The 8,715-nt window shown below is 48.6% G+C and overlaps 1 pseudogene; it reads right to left on the reverse strand.

Annotated features, from left to right (window-relative positions):
- Nucleotides 1–3,217: 3,217 nt before the first annotated feature.
- On the reverse strand, nucleotides 3,218–8,199 carry LOC103232909 (small ribosomal subunit protein uS17-like; annotated as a pseudogene).
- Nucleotides 8,200–8,715: the final 516 nt, after the last annotated feature.

Below are 8,715 nucleotides of genomic sequence, written 5' to 3' on the forward strand. Positions count from 1 at the left end.
CACTTGAGCCCAGGAGGTCAAGGCTGCCATGAGGCGTGAATGTGCCACTACACTCCAGCCTGGTCAACAGAGAGAGACATTGTCTCCAAAAAAAAAAAAAAAAGCAAATTTATGATTTACACTCAGGATGCAGAAAGCATGACTTGAATGATCCTTCCTTATGAAATTTGACAAAGGAAAAGCTCCATGTGAGTTTAAGGGACAGGGAGGGCTTCTTGCAGAGGCAAGACTTGGATGCTGAGGAGAATTTAGGCAGAAAGGAGCCTGGGGTTGGGGTAGATAAGGACCTTTTCATGTGTGATCTGCAACCCTGCAGCTTCTCCCAGTCCTGGCACTATATCGATTGCAGTTTGAATAGCTTGTAATTGTGGACACAAAAGAGAAACCCTGTAGTGGTCTTATGTTCTGAATTGCATACCCTGAAAATTCATATGTTGAAGTCCTAACCCCTCAGTGCCCCAAGATGTGACAGTATTTGGAAACGGGGTCTTTAAAGTGGTAATTAAGTTAAAATGAGGTCATATGGGTAAGCCCTAATCCAGTATGGTTGGTGTCTTTATAAAGAGGAAATTAGGACACAGACACACACAGAGGGAAGACTGTGAAGATACAGCCAGAAGACAGCCATCTACAAGCCAAAGAGAGAGGCCTCAGAAGGAACCAACCCTGCTGGCACCTTGATCTCAGACTTCCAGCCTCCAGAACTGTGAGAAGATAAAATTGCATTGTTTAAGCCCCCCAGTGCATGATACTTTGTTACAGGCAAAGCCCTAGGAAGCTGGTTTTCAAAAGTGACCATGAACCCCACCTTTCTCTGCCCCTTCCTAGAAGGCTGGCTCTGCTCCTCACACAGACTGGCTATGCTCCCAGCAGGATGCCATGGTGAGGGAGTCTCTCCTACACGCCACCCTGACCCCCCACGTTATCCCATAGCTGACACCTTAACTGCAGGGGCTTCACCAGCAAAGCCCTCTTAGATACTGAAAAGTCATCTTCATCCTGAAGTTCCTTTTGGTCACTTGCTTCCAACTGTCTCTAAGAATTAAACCCTTGCCATCTCTTCACAGTGTATACTTTGGTGGAAGATAAAGCCAGATTCAGTTGTTTTTCTTGAAATAGGAGATGGAATTTTCCCCAATGTAAAAATAATGGTGCCCAATTCTTGTGGGAGGTGGACAGGGCTGGCGCTGGCACTGCAGGTCTTCCTTTCCCTCAGAAATAGCCCCACAATGGCCTCATTTTCTAAAACTTGCAACTCAGCGAGTACTTAGCCTTTAGCAAGAAGCATCCACTCTGCTCAAGTTGAAAAGAGAGAGATCCATTTGTCAATGTAGGCAAGCACTGAAGTAGTGGAAATTGAAGAGTTCCCCCAGTGCCCGTCCACCGGCCTTGGGGTTCAGGCATATTGCCTCAACGGACTCGTGGTCAGAGACAGAGATGTACACGTGGACTTTAGCTTCTCCTACACCTGATGGGGACGTTGAATAAAAAAGTAGGATATCGGGGTGGGGAAGGTAGATGGTGTTGGCAAGTAGCAAGTTTGGAGGGGGAGGGGAGGAGCCCTGAGAAGGCAGGGGCAGTTGAAGGGGACTGGGGACAGGCAGGGAAGGGCATGGAGGGAAGGGAAGCATTTTTCTCATTGACCACGGACAAGGTGATCTGAAGATCCTGGTTGTAAGCAGGTTTATTTTATTTTTTTATTTTTTTTGAGGTGGAGTTTTGCTCTGTCGCCTAGGCTGGAGTGCAGTGGGCATGATCACGGCTCACTGCAACCTCTGCCTCCCGGGTTCAAGCAATTCTCCTGCCTCAGCCTCCCAAGTAGCTGGGACTACAGGCACATGCAACCACATCCAGCTAGTTTTCGTATTTTTAGTAGAGACAGCGTTTCACCATGTTGGCCAGGCTAATCTCGAACTCCTGACCTCAGGTGATTCCCCTGCGTTGGTCTCCCAAAGTGCTGGGATTACGGGCCAGAGCCACCGCGCCCAGCGAGCAGGTCTTAATAGACTTGACCCTCATATAACAAACCCTGCTGCCCTCCCCACAAGATCTCAGAGCAGGCTTCAAGCCGACATCTCTTGTCTTAAAATAACAGAGGAGGCCCAGGCTGCCTTTTGCCCTCATCCTGGGAGAAGGGTCTCTAAGAACTAATTTTTTAACGGAGTGATAAAAGGTAAACAAATCAGCCTATTTGGGGGGTGGGATGGGGGAGGAAAAGGGCAGTGAGAGCTTATGGGTAGTGGAGTGATTGTGAGTTGGTCTCTTTACGATGGGAACCGGAAAGATAATCTTTCTGGAGCATTGAGGGCTCCAGTTAGAATCTTCCTTCCCTGACAAGGGGTTTCCTTCCATTGTTGTGTGGTCTTGAGGCCCCCTTCCTTAGCTCTCGGGGGCAGGCAGTAACAGTGGAGGATATGTACCAAGGGTTGAAGAATTGGAGGGGCTGAGCTGGAGATCTGGAGGAGGAGCCCTGGGCTTCACAGCCATCATGGGGGCAGGGGAGGCTGCAGGGCCTCTGAGAGGCATCTTTGAGATTTGGGGGCTCCTACCCTTCCTAGCCCCTGCCCACTCCCACTCCCCAGCGTCTCTGCACATTTTCAAAGAGCTCATTCAGACCCTGCTGCTCTCCCTCCCTTCTCCTTTCCCCCTTCCCCTCTCCCTCTACCTCCTTTCCTCCCACCTCCCCCCTCTCCTGGTCCTGCCACTTCCTTGTTTACCCTACAGTCTGATGAGGGGAGAGAGCTGCCTGTCTCAGGAATAAGTTTCCTGGTAAATTAGCTGCAGGGATTGAAATCCATTTTGATTCTGCCCATTATTAAGTATTGTTATTTCTGCTGTTCATTACCAGCTTGTTTCCTTGATCGACTCTTGGGAACAAAGGCTCTTCAAAGCATTTCCCACCGGGGTGCCTGTGTGGCCACCACCACTGTGCCCCAGTCCAAAGTAACCCGCACCGACCACCCCGCCACGTGGAACTCTTCAGGGCCCAAGCAAGGAGCAAGGTCTTTTCCTTGCTGGCTTGGGAGAAGGCACGGGGCAGGCCAGATGAGGCCAGGCTGGGGGCCTCCCACCCTCCACCTCAGTGCACCCTCCCATGGCTGCCACCCTGTCTAGAGAAGCCACACTAGGACACCCATTCTTACTGTTTTTTTTTTTTTTTGGGTGGAGGGCGGAATGAGAAAATATTTCATTGTGGGGAGTGGGCACACATCCAGCCTCAGAACTTCTGGAACTGCTTCTTGGTGCCCGGAGGTCTTAGTGACCTTGAGCCCGTTGGAGCGCACTGTCTTGCTCAGGGGCCAGCACTCGCCCACTGCAATGATGTCGCTGATCTGGATGTCCCTGAAGCAGGGGGACAGGTGTACGGACATGTTCTTGTGGCGCTTCTCAAAGTGGTTGTACTTGCAGATGTAGTGGAGATAGTCTCAGCAGATGACAGTGATCCTCTGCATCTTCGTCTTGGTCACCATGCCAGAGAGGATCTGCCCTCGAATGGAGGCGTTACCAGTGAAGGGGCATTTCTTGTCAATGTAGTTGCCCTCAGTCGCCTCTTAGGGTGTCTTGAAGCTCAGACCGACGTTCTGTAGTACTGCAGGAGCTTCTCCGTGCCAGTTTCTCCCAGCAGGACCTTCTTGTTTTGAAAGATGGTCGCTGCTTTTGGTAGGCTCACTCCGTCTGTAATTCATACTCAGTTCTAAGCCTGGGGTTATTTCAGTTTATATGCTCTAGAAGACCTCCCAGGGCCTGCAGAATTCACCCGTCTCACACCCCGGACACCTTTCAGTGAGGATCATTCTCCAAGACCCAAGGTCACCCACCCAGGATTCACTCCTTATGTAATGCATAAGGATTCAGAATTAAATACCAAAACCTCAGGCTCCTTGGATTTGCCCTTAGGAGTCAGTTTCCACAGGATTAACCCTTAAGACTGGAGAACTCCAAAAACAGCTTCTTAAACATGGATTTTAAAAAGGTAACTCTTAAAATGCTGGAGCCTCCACTAAAGTGCGGAGCCCCCAGGATTTAGGAAGCACTCATCTAGATACACACAAAAGCATGCACCCTCTACCCCAGTTAATCCCCAGGAAGTCACCGATGCCCAGAATTAACCCCCGAACTTGAGCCCTGGGCCCTGCCCTCCCAGACATGCCCCTGAAGCCCAGGGCAGACCCCGCAGCCTGGGTTCCAGCCCCGAGCCTGCACCTAAATCCCATTCTTACTTCTAATGTTGTTCTTGAAAAACAGTTAAGCTATAAGTACAGTAAAGTCCACCAATCTTAAGTGTACAAGTCTATGACTCTTTACATATGTGTAGACCCACGGTCACCCAGGTTGACATAGAGACATAGAGACTATTTCTAGCACCTGCTCCAGAAGCTCCCTTCTGTCACCTCCCACTTTCTATCCCCCCAAAGGTAACCATTATTTTGACTTGTAACAACATAGACTTGATTTGTCTGGTTCTTTTGGAGACAGGGTCATCTGGGCTGGAGTGCAGTGGTGTGGTGGTGCAATCACAATTCACTGCAGCCTCGACTTTCTGGGCTTAAGCCAACCTTCTGCCTCACTCTCATGAGTAGCTAGGACTACAGGCTCGTGCCACCATGCCTGGCTAATTTTTTGTTTTTTATAGAGACACGGTCTCACTATGTTGCCCAAGCTGGTCTCAAACTCCTGGGCTCAAGTAATCCTTCCATCTTGGCCTCCCAAATTGCTGGGATTATAGGCATGAGCCATTGCACCCAGCTGATCTTTCTGCTTTTGAACCTCAAACAAATAGAATCATACAACACATATTCTTGTGCATTTGGTTTCTTTTGCTCAATATTTTCTGGGATATTCATCCATGTTGTTATATGTAGCAGTAATTTGTTCTTTTTCAGTGCTGTATAGTGTGTTACTGTATGAGTATATCATGATTACTTTATTTGCTCTCCCATTGACAGGCATTTAGGTTGTTTCCAGTTTCAGGCTGTTGTGAATAAAGCTGCTACGTGCATTTGCATGCAGGGCTTTTGGTGCACACAAGCACTTGTTTCTCTTGGCTATATATCTTGAAATACAATTGCTGGGTCATAGGATACTCAATAAAGCCATGCCTGATTTCTCAAAGAGCAAGCAAAAAGAGGGTAATGATCTGAAAGATAAATGATGATATTTCAGTCATTATGTGGGAGGGAGATGCTTTTTACTCGTGTGTGTGGTAGGTGGTTACAAATATGGCCCCCAATGAGTTATGCCTCCTGATATCCACATCCATGGGTAGTCCCCTCTCATGTTGAGTTTAGCCTCATGACTTGCTTTGGCCAATGGAACATCAGCAATGGCATGTAAAAGAAGAACATCAGCAAAAGCATGATGCAAGCATGATTTGACAAGCACTTGAGTGTTGAGGCTTGCCTACTGCTATAGTCTGAATGTTGGTGCCCCTCCAAAATTCATATGTTGAAACCGAATCCCCAATGTGATGGTATTAAAAGGTGGGGTATTTGGGAGGTGATTAGGTCACAAAGGTTCCACTCCCATAAATGGGATGAATGCTCTTATAAAAGAGGCTTGAGGGAGCCTGATTGTCCCTTCTGCCATGTGAGGACTCAGGGTAAAGGCACTATCTATGAAGCAGAGAGCCCTCACCAGACATGGAATTTGCCGATGCCTTGATCTTGGACTTCCCAGCCTCTAGAACTGTGACCACTAAATTTCTGTTGTTTGTAAATTACCCAGTCTAAGGGATTTTGTTATAGAAACCAGAACAGACTAAGACAGTACTACTGCTACCAACCAACGTGTCCTTTCAGGCATCACTTCCACTCTTTGAGCCCTCTTCTTTGTTGCAACCCATACATGGGGGCAATTATAGTGGTCCTGACTTCACAGAGCAGTTGTGAGACTGCTGAATAATGCTGGTGAAAGCTGTTTGAGCCGGGTAAAGCACTGTGCAAGTGGAAGGCAATGCAGTGCTGTTATCTACAGGAACTGCCATCGACATGAATTGTTTTACTTTGGGGCAATGGGTTTTGAGTTTTTCCAGGTTGTTTTGCTTTCTGGCCTCTCTTCTTAGCACTCCACATAAATTCAGAGTATTCAGGAACGACAGTGGTCTCTGGAAGCTTTCTCTCACTATCTCCATTTACAGGGGTTATTGTCTTTACACAAGGCTCGTGGCTTGTTTCAGGAAGAAACAGTTTGAGAGTTGGTCGCCTTCCCGGCTGAAACTGAATCATATTTGTTTGTACCACCAAAGCCGCTTTTACATTCAATTTCCTCATGTGTGGAACCAGCGGTGGGTTCTTAATTGACTGCCCAAGGGCAGGCTTCAGGAGGCTTTGTGATTATGTGCAAAGTTCTGTGGAAGTGGGTGCACACATGTGGACATACCCTATGTGTGTCCACACTTGTGTCTGTCTTGTTCTGTGAAGAGAGGCCTTAGGGTCCATCAGATCATCACAAGTGGACTCTGGGAGACTAAAAACCTTCAGGATTAGGTCTTCAATGTGAGACTGGGATTTTACGACACCAGCAAGAAGCTCTTGGTGTTGAAAACTATTGTTCCAAAAAGGAAAACGACCCAATGTAGCTACTACAGCTAGACCCACAGCCATGCAGAAGTGTCAGCAGGTGTGCGCAAAGCTATGTCCCTGTTGGAATGGATGTTCCTCCCTCCTGGTGGATCCAGGTGTGGGGACTTCACACCAGGCTGGCGACATGTTTTGGTAAAAAGGTAGTTGCACTCCCATGTTATGTTGAAAAGTATAGACACTATAGAGGGAGGATTATTTTATTCCCTTTTCTCTTTCTCAAGACTCGATTTCCCCTCCCTTTTTAAGGTACAAATGCCAACCTCACATTAGAGGAAGGAGCGTTGAGCATTCAAAGTTAAACTGGGAATTTTGACTCAATGGACCTTGACAAACAGCTCCAATGGAACTCTTCCAACAATGGCTGCTCTTTTACTTTTTATTTTTATTTTTTAAAGTAATGCCAGTGATGGAAGGGGGCGTGTGAAATTAAACAAATGATTTCTCAGTAAATGCTTTGCTGAGAATTATCTATCAGGGGCAACCCACACAATCTATAATAAAGAGGATAGATTTAGGGACCGAGTTCCTTGGCATACTTTGGAGTCCCTGCTCACAGTATGAGTCTGTGAGTGCAGAAACAGAACAGACTTATGCAGCGGCGTTGACTCTGGGTTGAATAAGATGAGGGAGATTGGGCTGATCAAGCACGCATAACTGATCCTGCAGGGAAATGCTGCTTGGTGATTGTTGTGGCAGAGAAAGAATTTTATCCTGAGATGAATGGTGCTTCCCTATTCAGGGACTGTTCCACCTGGGGGTGGGAGCATTTGGAAATAGGGGTGCAGTTTTGATTGTCACAATGACTAGGGGGTGCGACTGGAATTTAGCAGGCAGGGGGCCAAGGACACTTAACATCCAACAATGCGGGGGGACTGTCCCACACAATGGGGATTTGTCCAGGCCCAAATATGAATAGTGCTCCCATTGACAAACATGGCTCATCGCTGCAAAGAAAGTTCCAGGTGTCTTTTCTAAAGAACCAATTGGTTCATTAGAGACTAAGAATGGTTTTTCAAGGTGACCCAAGGGATTGGGGCAGGGATTACTTCGCGTAAGAGAGTTGGTGAACTTATCGAAATTCTGTGCATCCTGCAGCCCAACAAGGCTGGAGAGGCGATACCCGGGCACCTGCTTTAGGTCTGGCAGAGGCCACCTGGAGGGAGGTGTCGGGGTCAAATGGGAGGGCAGCGTTGTGTTGCTGGGCAGAGCAGCCAGTTACCACAAATGGAGAGTGAGAAACAGGGCCCACGGGTGGCAATGGTCCTCCCAAAGTGAGACAGCTGGAAAGTCAGAGGAGCGTGAATGCCCATGACAGGGGATTTAGTATGGGGCACAATCAAGGGGTTGCCCCAGAGGAAAAGGCAGAGGGACCTTTCTGGAGGCCAGGTGGGCCTTGACTAGACAGAAAAGGGGCCTACTGCTGACTATTCTGTTCTACCCCGTGCTTCCTCATGGGAAGAACCTGGCCTCTGGCTCCGCTGGTACCCTGGCGGGGGGCCCAGGGCAGTGAGGAGGACTTGGCAAAGCCACAAGCACCTTGCCATGATCCTGTCCCCTCCTGGCTGTGGGAGTTGCCTCTGGGAAGTGGGTCCTCAGTGTGTAGAAGGCACCAGGGCATCCCGAAAGCTGCACCATTTAGCCACCCCACAAAAGGAGAGGCAAGAGGGTGTTGCAAGCCCAGCCAACTGTCATTGTCTGCTTCCTGCTCATCCTGTGTCCCACAGCTCTGTGGCTGGGCCAGGCCAAGGGACTCTGAAAGCAAGTATTGAGGTCAGCCCTTAGCCAGCGTTTTGACTTCTACTAATCTGTGGTTTTCAAGGCAAAGGCGAGAGATGACAGTGGCAGGGACAGATCTCAAGCGCCTGTAGAGGGAGAGGGAGCTGACTTTCCACAGGGGCCGGGGGAGGGTACCTGGCCCAGCTGCTGACATTTTTACAAAACAAATAAGTGTGAGGCCGTGCTGGTGACTTCAGTGTGATGGAAAAAGATGGTCAGCGGCGTGTCTGCCGGAAATGGCATGTTTCTCAGCCCACCTGTTAGGAAGCAGAAAGGCAGATGTTGAGTCATATCATTCCAGCAAACAGTTAGTTATCAAGCGCCGACTGCATGCATGCCTGGCATGGCCCCGTGCATT

Source organism: Chlorocebus sabaeus, chromosome X (genome assembly GCF_047675955.1).
Source record: "Chlorocebus sabaeus isolate Y175 chromosome X, mChlSab1.0.hap1, whole genome shotgun sequence".
NCBI lineage: Eukaryota > Metazoa > Chordata > Mammalia > Primates > Cercopithecidae > Chlorocebus > Chlorocebus sabaeus.